Below are 11390 nucleotides of genomic sequence, written 5' to 3' on the forward strand. Positions count from 1 at the left end.
CATGGAAAATCGATGGGCAGAAATCTCTGTGTGGAAATCAAAGGAACAGCTAGGCTGTGATGTAACCATGAATGAAGACTGTGTGTCCACAGGGCCATATAGAGTTATTTACTTTGGAATTGACAACCCTTTTTGCAAGTCAGTAGATATTTCCAAACCTGGATGAACTGATTGGGCAGTAACAGTAATAACATTTTACACAGGAATTCTATCTGCCCACTAGTCATTTTCAAACTTTGAAAAGCAACAGAACATTTCTGTTAAGAATCAGAGTTTTTATCAATTGGTGGCTTGTAACGCTGATATTAAGTAAGTGTAGCTGGGGCCTAAAAGGCTGTAGGTTCCAAAGAGGGAACACTCTGCAACTGATGATAACGACAGAAAACAGAAATGACCAGAGTCAACATATAACGATGAGGTATAGTAGAGACCATGCAGGGCAGGGAGGGGCTTCTCAAACCTGATTAGCCCACAGGGCCTGACACAATCATAACATTTGTTTAAAATTTCTTGTTCCATCATAAAAGTGATTGCAGATTTGGTCTTCTACACCATAACACAATTATGTTCGTTTTAAATAAAATTATTTTAATCCTAAATCTTGGAGTAATATGTGTACGACTAGAAGATGTGCTGTATATTTTGCGTAGCTTCAAAGAATCTTCTGGCATGTTGCCGAGAACTGAACCTTTGTGGTGGGAGAGGCCCCGGTTAGTACTGGGTCCTGGAAAGTGGAATGAGATAGATCTAAGTTGAATTCCAGCCATAACATGTATAAGCTGCAGGAATCTGGGCAAGTTACTTACCCAGTCTGAGTTTCAGTTTACTCAAATAGAAAATGGTGGTAACAATGCCTGTCTTAGAGTAGCATTATGCATTTCCTGAGTAATAGCTCCTGAGTTTTAGCTGGGCACAGCACCACGCAGTTAAAAGACTACACCTTCTAGTTTTCTTTGCAGGGAGGTGGGTTGATATGACTAAATTTTTCTTCTTTTTTTTTATTGTGCTTTAGGTGAAAGTTTACAGCTCAAGTTAACTTCTCACATAAAAATTCATATACTTTTTTTTTTTGTGACATTAGTTGCAATTCCCACAATGTGACAGCACACCCCCCCACTTCTACCCCAGATTCCCTGTGTCTGTTTGACCAATTCCTGTCCCTTCCTGCCTTCTCATCTTCCTTTTGGACAGGAGCTGCCCATTTGGTCTCTATATCTGATTGAACTAAGAAGCACATTCCTTACATGTATTATTTTTTGTTTATTAATCCTGTCTAATCTTTGTCTGAAGAGTGGGCTTTGCGAATGGTTTCAGTTCTGGGTTAACAATGATATGCCTAAATTCTGGGGAACAAGTGCAAGAGGAAATGTTGCTTGGTACTTCTGTGAACGCTTCTTTCTAATTCTCTGTAATGTTTCCTTGAACATGAATGTGCTGACTGCAACTCTGGAGTTCCAGTTTTAACTATGAGAATGAGGATTATACTTTATGGATGGTGAAGCAAAGTGCAATGTCACTATATTCACAAATTCTTAGTGAAAGAACATTTGGAGCAGAGCACAGACCAGACACTTCTCATGGCATGATCAACAGACATTTATTATTTATTGAATAAACAGGACAGGGATGAATAGAACAGCACACATCATCATCAGCCTCGGTTCCCTGAAGTTAGGCTTGCATCCACAGGGTTAGATGGCATCCAAGCATGCCCCTGTTCATGTCTTGGGAGGAGAAAGCCTGAATTCCTTTCTTCCAGGATTAAATAGTAATTGGACAGCCATGTCGATGGGCCAAATAGCATGTACAGAGAATAGGTAGGGAAGGGGCAATAAAAGGGAGTAACAAAAGGTAAAAGGTGGCAATAAAAGTGGAAGGCCCATTGCAGTCAATGGACATCATTTATTGCCCCTACTCAGAGCATGCTAGATTTACTGGCATCAGAAGCATTCCTCTCCCCTTTACTCCACTAAGATAGAGTTCTGGGTCTCTTCAGAGGGCAATCATCTCCCCCTAAGCACATACTAAAGTCCATTAGTAGCTATTATGACCAGTAGCAGCTAGGGAGACAGTGAGGAGGCAATTATAATATAGCACACCTGTGCGTCCAGCAGCTGGGTAGTTGTACTAATGGCATAAGCAAGGGGCAAAGTGGGCAAATCACATCGTTACTGCTAACTTCATGGTAAGGATCAGCATGAATCCAATTTCCATCCGGAAGTGGATCCATTTCTCACCTTCCCACATCTCTTTCCCTGTCACCAGCTGCTCCAAGCAGCATTATCTCTCATCCCCAGCTAACTGGGGGCAGGTCAAGTGGTATCAGCCCCAAGCAAAGGGATCCATATGACTCCCTGGACTTCAGACAAGCTGGCCCTCTCTATCTCATCTCTGACCACCCAGGGGCAGGTCAGCAGGCATCAGCTACAAGTTCAGAAATCCACATGATTTCCTCCATTTCAGACCAGTCAACCCCTTCTCTGATCCTAGCCACCCCAAGCTAGGTCAGAGCGCACAAGTTAAAAGGACACAATCCTTCAGATGGCCAAATAGGCAGATGCCAGCTCTTGCTGACTCTCACTGTCCACCTACTGGGTTCATTAATTCCTTGAAACTACTCACAGAATCCATGGAGAGTACTATACTTTCAGTTACCCATTTATTATAACCAGAAGGATACAAATGAAGAAATGCACAGGACAAGGTCTGTGAGGGTCCCAGCATGAGAATTACATTGTCCCCTGGGACAGTACACCATCCTCCTGAGATTACATGCTCTCACCAATCCAGGAAGCCTCCAAACTTCCATTTTCAAAGTCTTTTTATTGGCTTCATTGTATAGTCATGATTAGGGGCTCATGGCATGGCCACAGTTGATTGAATCACTGAATACTCATTATTGACTAAATCATGGCCCCCTCCCTTCATAAGGTTAGCTGACTGGGTGGAATCTGTGTAGCCTCCACTCATTTGCACACATTTAAGTGTTTCCTGGCTGTTTTTAGAAGACAAAGACACCTCAATTGCTGGGGAATTCCAAGGGCTATCTTTCAGGAACCGAAGACAAAGGCCAAGTTGAGTTCTTTGTGTCACAGTAGTATTCCATATATATTACAATTTATTCATTCACCTATTGTCTGACATTTGGATTGCTTCCAGTTTTTTGCTTTTAAGAATAAAATTCTGTGAATGTTTATGTAACAGTCTTTGAGTGGACATATGTTTTCGTTTCCCTTGGGTAAATGCCTATGAAAGAAATTGCTAGATTGTATGACAAATGCACATTTATAAAAACTACCAAACTGGTGATAAAATCATTTTGATTCTCCTGGAATCCAGACCCACACAGGCCATCCACCCTTAGGTGTCCTTTTGAACCTTGAAGGAACTGGTTTCCTGGAGTCACCCTTAGGTCAAACAACAGCTTAGTAAGCAGCTTAGTGGAGACCATTTGGTCTTAGGCATTGGGTTCTTTTGGAAAATTATTCATGTGCTGTCAGTTTGGAGAAGCAGGAACTCCAGGGTCTGACTAGAGGCTGTTTTAGGATATACGGTGCCATGGATTGAATTGTGTCCTCCAAAAATATGTGTTGTAAAGCCTAACCTCTATGTTTGTGGTTATAATCCCATTTGGGAATGGGTGGTCTTTGTTATGTTAATAAGGTGGGATTAGTATAGCCGTGTGTCTTGAGTTGATCTCCTAGAACTGGCACACTGAATTCAGACTTCTAGCTTCCTAAACTGTGAGAAAATAAATTTCTGTTTGACCCATTTGTGGTATTACTGTTATAGCAGGACTACATAAATAAGACATATGGCATGTCTTTGGTGACTGTTTCTGTAACCTGCTCTGTGCTTTTAATGCTATCTCTTGAGAAATTAACATAACAATGACATATATAACCTGCTTTCACTGTCTCCTCTTTAAAGCACCCTCCCAACATGTCAGGTGACACTGCCCAATTCGAATCATATCTACTCACAATTAATATATTCTGTTACACTAATTTTTGGTGTTTCTCCAATCAATTTAGGTTTTTGACAATTCCTGACATCAGAAGTGGGACCTGTAGTGACTGATTGACATCCCCCAGAGCTCTGTTTAGACACAGATGTGACGTCTGCAAAAGCCCCTTCTGCTTACTGTCTCCACAGAGCATTTAGAGGCTGACTAGGTAAGCCCTCATAGATTCTCGAGCTCCGCTCCTTTTGCATTTGGAGCTTAAATCCAATATTTATTGTGAGTTCAGTGAGTTTGTTGTTTTGTAGCACTTAAAATTGTCTCAAAATGGGGTATGCCAAATCCAATAAAGCAGTGGATTTTCCTAGTGGAACCCAGCTCACTGCATGGCTAAGAACTATGGGTCTAGGTCTTGTTTGCATTTGGATTTTTGTTTGAGCTCCCTAACAACAGTTTGTCAAATCAGTGGTCACTTTGGGGTACATTCCAACTGGAGAGACTAGTATATTTAAGGTCTAAATTAGAAAACCATGGTGCTGAAACCAGACAGGAACAATGCGATGCCTATTTTGTTGGTAGTCTCAGGCTTCCAAATGTATTCAGGATTCTAAAATAAACTCTCTAAAAGACACTGTTTCAAAAAACACATTGATTGTAAGTTGTAAGAGACCGCATCTCCACCTGGCAGAATGAACTAGGTTTAGAAATAATGAAACTAAGTTTCATACGGTTATTACAAAAGGAACCCAAAGTTTTTTTTATTTTATTTTATTTTATTTTTATTGTACTTCAGGTGAAGGCTTACAGACAAATAGTTTCTCATGAAACAGAAGTACACATATTGTTTTATAACATTGGTTAACAACCCCACAACATATCAACCCTCTAACTTCTCAACCTCTTTTATTTTTTGGTGAAAATACACATAACCAAAGATACACCATTTCAAAAATGTCTACATGCACAGTTCAGTGACATTGACTACGCTCTTTGAATTGTGCTGTTATTCTCACTTAAGATGAAGGTTTACAGAACAAAATAGTTTCTCATTTAACAGTTACTACAAATGTTGCCCTATGACAATGGTTAACAATCTCACAACACATCAACAATATCCTTACTCAACCTTGGGTTCCCTATCACCAGCTTCCTTGTCCCCTTCTGCTTTCTGGCCCTTGTCACTGGACTCCTGTACCTCGTTAGTCTCATTTGGTTTTACGGGGCTGTCCACTCCCAGGCTAAACCGTGAACCTTGGAGGTAACTTCACCACTGAGCTAAAAGGGTGTCTGTGGGCCATATTTTCGGGGTTTCTCCAGTCTCTTTTAGGCCAGTAAATCTGGTCTTTTTTTTTGTGAGGTAGAATTATGCTCTACATCCTTCTCCAGCTCTGTCCAGAACCCTCTGTTGTGATCCTGGTCAGAGTAGTCAGTGGTGGTAGCTGAGCACCATCTAGCTGTACTGGACTCAGTCTGGTGGAGGCCTTGGTAGCTGTGGACAATTAGTCCTTTGGACTAATCTTTTCCTTGTATCCTGTTCTCTTCATTCTCCCTTGCTCCCGAAAGGATGAGACCAGTGGAGTATCTTAGATGGCTGCTCACAGGCTTTTAAGACCCCAGACACTACTCACCAAGGTAGAATGTAGAGTATAGGAACCCAAAGTTTTTTATGCCATGAAAATGTGTGGTCATGAGTTTGAGCACTGTAAGGGCCTCTAGGGCACTCGCCACCAACAGAAAGACACTTGTGTAGGCTAAGCTGGGACAGGAGATGGACCAGAGCATTAGACTGCCCACCGGCCACAAGAAAAGTCTTATGCAATAGAGGTACACTGTGAAACAAAAAGCTGACTAAACCCCACAGTGGAATCCCTGCTAGAAATTTTATTTGACTCTAGGAAACCTAAGTTTCAACCTAAGAGAATAGAATCTTTGACATCTAAGAGAAGTGAATCTGGAGCTCCCCCAACTCCTACCAGGATGCTGGTTTGGGATTCATGATCAAAAATGCTGTAAGCCAAATATACTAGAAGTAATTTGGAATTTCAGTGATCACTTGGGGAAAAGAATTCCCATCTTCATCTTTTTTCTTTCCATTTTGGGAAAATGAGTTCTCATTTGCATTGTCTTTTCTTGCCTCTTTGGGGAATTTTTGTTGGTGCTCAGATTTTGTCAGAGGGCCTGAGATGCCTCCATCTGAGACTCTGGGAAGTTAGTAACTTTTTTCTAGAATTTGTTTTTCTGTTGAATTGGGTTGATCTTACCAAAGAATTACTGTCTACATTTTAAGAAACTGGGTTCCCCATGTGCTTTGTTTTCTGTTATGTTAAGAGTATAAGCCTGGTGTTTGTTTTTTTTTTTTTGAGCTGGCCTCACAGACAGGTGAGTTTATGTGGTTTTTCTGTCTTGTTTTGCTCTGAGAGCTTGACTCTGATCTAGAAAGAGTGTTGTGTTTCACTCTTTCCTCAGGAGGCTGTGGCTGTCAGTTGCTGGTTTTTCATGAGGTCTTCTTAGGTCTTTGTTTTTAAATTTTTTCTTCCAAGTAAAACTGCTTCTTGCACCTGCCTTATGAATTGGGCTTTTAGTACCTACTTTGAGAAACTTTGATATAAATTGATCTATTTGAAAAATGCACTGACAAAGGTTGGATTGTTCATTTTGATTGGCATAACAAGGCCTTAAAAAGGACAAATTGTTCTAAGTTGCTCTTTAAAGCACACAGAAGATCCAAAAACCAAACCCCTTGCTGCTGAGTCCATTCTGACTCATAGTGACCCTATAGGACAGAGTAGAACTGCCCCATAGGGTTTCCATGGAGTGGCTGATGGATTCAAACGGCCCACGTTTCGGTTACCAGCCACACTGTTAACCACTGTAATAGGATAGTACCCATACAGAAGATAGGATTATAAAAATGGAATATTTCCCTTCCTCTGGATGGTATTATAGAATTAGATTATAATAGTCCTTCAAAGAATGTAATTCTGATCAGTTTAGTGATAAATAAGTATTTATATAAATTTAATAGTCTGATTTTTCTAGGAATTAACAAAAGTGAATTCATTCTTACAATTATTTTTATGTTCTGTACTATATCAACCTTAAAAGCAAAATCTTTCTAAGTAACTTAAGTTAGATATTGTACGAAATGAGTTTTATTTAAGGAAAAGGGGCAATTTTGTCTTAAAGTAAAACTAGTAGTTCCAGAATGGGAAAAATGGAGGCATAGGACAAACCTAGATGGAAAAAAAATGGCTAACCAAGAATTGATGGGTTCATTTACAAAACTGCTAAAGAGCTTAGGTATTTACTGGAGAGGTAAAAGATTATGATAAAGATAAGGCAAAACTGCTTACCAAGAGAATAGTTAAAGGGAAAGAATTTGATTATCTTATGTCTTTCAAAATACCTGGGCCAACTTAAACACATGGAAATGAATTGAGACTGACCAATTCTTTTCTTTGACTATGAGCTTCAGAGAGGCAAGGCAGGGCAAGATCAGGCCTCCTTAGTCCACACCCTCTGAGGCAGATGTTACTCCAAGGGATCTTTTTGAAGACCTAGGGCCCTCCCAGTCAGGTGAAGACCTTTTAAGTCAAAGAAAGGAAGATAAATAATGTGGACATTGATGAGGTTTAAAATAAGAAAAAACGCTGTCTTAATACAGTTATTAAAAATTGGCTCGATCCCTATCATAGAAGAACCATAACCAAGTTCTCTCTACTGTAGAGGAATTTTAAGAGCCAAAAGGTGGAAATCACAGTGAGAAACACCTGAAATGACATGGTAGGGTGGAATAGAGGCATTTTTTTCTAAAAATCTAGTCAATAAAATCTAAGTGTAGATTGAGGAAAATATGGGAAATGGTAAAGGATTGAATGAAAATATAGACTATTTAAACAAACTTTCCACCACTTGTCCGTCAGTTTGTCCTACTGTGGTGGCTTTCATGGTGCTGTTATGCTGAAAGCTATGCCACTGGTATTTCAAATACCAGCAGGGTCACCCATGGTGGACAGGTTTCAGTGGAGCTTCCAGACTAAGAAAAACTAGGAAGAAGGACCTGGAAGTCTACTTCTGAAAAAATCCGCCAGTGAAAACCTTATGAACAGCAGTGGAAAACTGTTAGATATAGTGCTAGAAGATGAGCTACTCAGGTTGGAAGGCATTTAAAATATGACTAGGGAAGAGCTACCTCCTCAAAGTAGAGTTGACCTTAATGACATGGATGAAGTCAAGCTTTCAGGACCTTCATTTGCTGATGTGGCACAATTAAAATGAGAAGAAATAGCTACAAACATCCATTAATAGTCAGAATATGGAATATACGAAGTACGAATCTAGGAAAACTGAAAGTTGTCAAAAAAGAAATAGAATGCATAAATGTCAGTATCCTAGGCCTTAGTGAGCTGAAATGGATGGGCATTGGCCATTTTGTATTGGAGAATCGTATGGTCTACTATGCTGAGAATGACAAATTTGAAGAGAAATGGCATCACATTCATCGTCAAAAAGAACATTTCAAGATCTATCCTGAAGTACAACACTGCCGGTGATAGGATAATATCCATATGCTTACAAGGAAGACCAGTTAATTTGACTATTATTCAAATTTATACACCAACCACTAGGGCCAAAGATGAAGAAACTGAAGACTTTTACCGACTTCTCAGTCTGAAATTGAGCAAACATGCAATCAAGAGGCATTGATAATTATTGGTGATTGGAATGTGAAAGTTGGAAACAAAGAAGGATTGGTAGTTGGAAAATATGGCCTTGGAGATAGAGACAACACCAGAGATCACATGATAGAATTTTGCAAGACCAATGACTTACTCATTGCAAATACCTTTTTTCAACAACATAAATGGCGACTATATACTACATCATGGTAAATGGAGAAAATATTGAAGTTGTCAGGATTTCATTTTACTTGGATCCACAATCAATGCCTATGGAAGCAGCAGTCAAGAAGTCAAATGATCCATTGCACTTTGTAAATCTGCTGCAAAAGACCTCTTGAAAGTGTTAAAATGCAAAGATGTCACTTTAAGGACTAAGGTGTGCCTGACCCAAGTCATGGTGTTTTCAATTGCCTCATATGCATGTGAAAGCTGGACAGTGAATAAGGAAGACTAAAGAATTGATGCCTTTGAATTATGGTGTTGGTGAAGAATACTGAATATGCTATGGATTGCCAAATGAACGAACAAATCTGTCTTGCAGGAAGTACAGCCAGAATGCTCCTTGGAAGCGAGGATGGCAAGACTTCGTCTAATGTTCTTTGGACATGTTATGAGGAGGGACCAGTCCTTGGGGAAGGACATCGTGCTTGGTAAAGTAGAGGGTCAGCGAAAAAGAGGAAGACCCTCAACAAGATGGATTGACACAGTGGCTGCAACAATGGGCTCAAGCATATCAACCATTGTGAGGATGGCGCAGGACCAGACAGTGTTTCATTTTGTTGTAGGGAACCGACTCAACGCCACCTAACAACAACAACAAAATCCACACGGACATCACTGGATGACATACACAGGAATCAGATCGGCTACATCTGTGGAAAGAAATGATGTAGAAGCTCAATATCATCAGTCAGAAAAAAGTAAGGGGCAGAGTGTGGAACAGACCATCAATTGCTCCTAGAAAGTTCAAGGTGAATCTGAAGAATATGTAAACAAGGTCATGAGAGCCAAAGTACAACCTTTAGTATATTCCACCTGAATTTAGAGACCATCTCAATAATAGATTTGTTGCTTTAAATACTAATGACCAAAGCAGAGGGTCAGTGAAAAAGAGGACGACTTTCAAGGAGATGGATCAACACAGTGGGTGCCACAATGGGCTTAAATATAGCAATGATTGCGAGGATTGTGCAGGACCAGGCAGTGTTTCGTTCTGTTGTACATGGTGTCGCTATGAGTTGGAACAGACTCAACAGCACCTGAACTTTACTTCAACAGTAATAATGTTTTGTGGTATATAGGCTTAAAAAAATTTCCTAGATCTTTAGGTAACTTACTGATATAAACTGAGTTAATAGATATTCATTATAATTTAAGTTTATATATTTTTGCTTTTTATGCCACAGAGAAAGTTTATATGTGTATTTAGGTCTGCTAATGAGAGTGTTCATTTTTGCCAGTTAAAGCATTGTACTATACAAGATGTGTAACAAAGACAGAAAGTTTAAAAGGTTTATTAATTGGGAATTTATTTCATTTATTTTTATTTTATTTAATTTATTTAATATGGTCAAAGTTTTTTATCGGTCGTGGCTAAAATTTGATGTATTAATTTATGAGATTCTTACAAGTTTTTAGGGTCAAATAGCATATAAACAAAAAATTGGATTTCTTGTTGTTAAAATAACATATTTAAAAAAATATTATTGGGTTGAAGAGTTAATTTTATCCTTTGTGTAATCTGCCTTGAAGGCAAGGGTTTGGCATCTCATTAGAATAAATTACTGGGTTCATGCTGAAAACCAAGCCACAAGTATTGTTTCTTGGTGACCTGTGATAAACTACCGACAACTTTTAAACTTTTTGGAAAGTCACAAAAGATTTGTTCCAGCCAGCCAAGCTGCAACAATTGGCCTCTGTTCATCCAGAGCAGCAGAAGAAAGGAGAGCCAGGTGGAGGAGAAACTAGACTCCATGTCTGATTACCTCCACTAACAGCTGTCTCCTATGCCATGATGCCAGAAGAATTGGATGGCGCCCAGCTATCATTATCGAATGTTTGTGATCCAAGTTTCTGTAGCAGAATCATGATCAGAAGGAGGGAATGACAAGATTGTTTTGATTGTCCTGGAATCCAGATTTCTGGGTTTATGGAATTGGGGTGACCTACCCAGGCCATCTGCCCTTAGGTGTCCTTTTGAATCTTGAAGGAATTGGTTTCCTGGAGTCACCTTCAGGTCAAACAATAGCTCAGTAACCACCTTAGTGGAGACTACTTGGCCTTAAACATTGGGTTCTTCTGGAAAATTATCTGTGTGCAGCCAGCTTTGAGAACTGGTAGCACATAGAAACAGGAACTGAAGCAGAAACTCCAGGATGTGACTAGAGGCTGTTTTAGGATGTATGGCTTATCCTTGTTGACTGTTTCTGTAAACCTGCCCTGATGTTATCTCTTGAGAAATTAACATAACAATGACCTATGTACTGCTTTCACTCCCCCCACTTCTGAGTGCCTTCCTGAAAGTTCAGGTGATGCTGTCCAATTTGAATCATATCTACTCATAATAAATATATTCTGTTATGCAAATTTTTGGCATTTCCCAAGCAATTTAGGGTTTTGACACTGGTTTTCAAGTGGTTGTCAGTTAGGAGGGCAGAGAGCTTCATTCTCAAAAGGTGAGCTAAAGGTTTGTTTTTTAAGTAAAATTATTTTCTATTATTATTAATTTTAATTTTTAAAAAATTTAT

General features: G+C 39.5%; 1 long non-coding RNA gene across 1 annotated transcript in view; it reads left to right on the forward strand.

Moving 5' to 3' along the window:
* The first annotated feature begins 3846 nt into the window (after positions 1 to 3846).
* The window catches only part of LOC111822205 (uncharacterized), a 100462-nt gene continuing 92918 nt past the window's right edge, over positions 3847 to 11390 (forward strand). The window contains exon 1 of the long non-coding RNA XR_002825477.1: positions 3847 to 4175. This is a non-coding gene — a long non-coding RNA (uncharacterized LOC111822205). The remainder of the gene's footprint in view (positions 4176 to 11390) is intronic.

The sequence above is a fragment of the Trichechus manatus genome, unplaced genomic scaffold, assembly GCF_000243295.1.
Source record: "Trichechus manatus latirostris isolate Lorelei unplaced genomic scaffold, TriManLat1.0 scaffold00139, whole genome shotgun sequence".
Taxonomy (NCBI): Eukaryota; Metazoa; Chordata; class Mammalia; order Sirenia; family Trichechidae; genus Trichechus; species Trichechus manatus.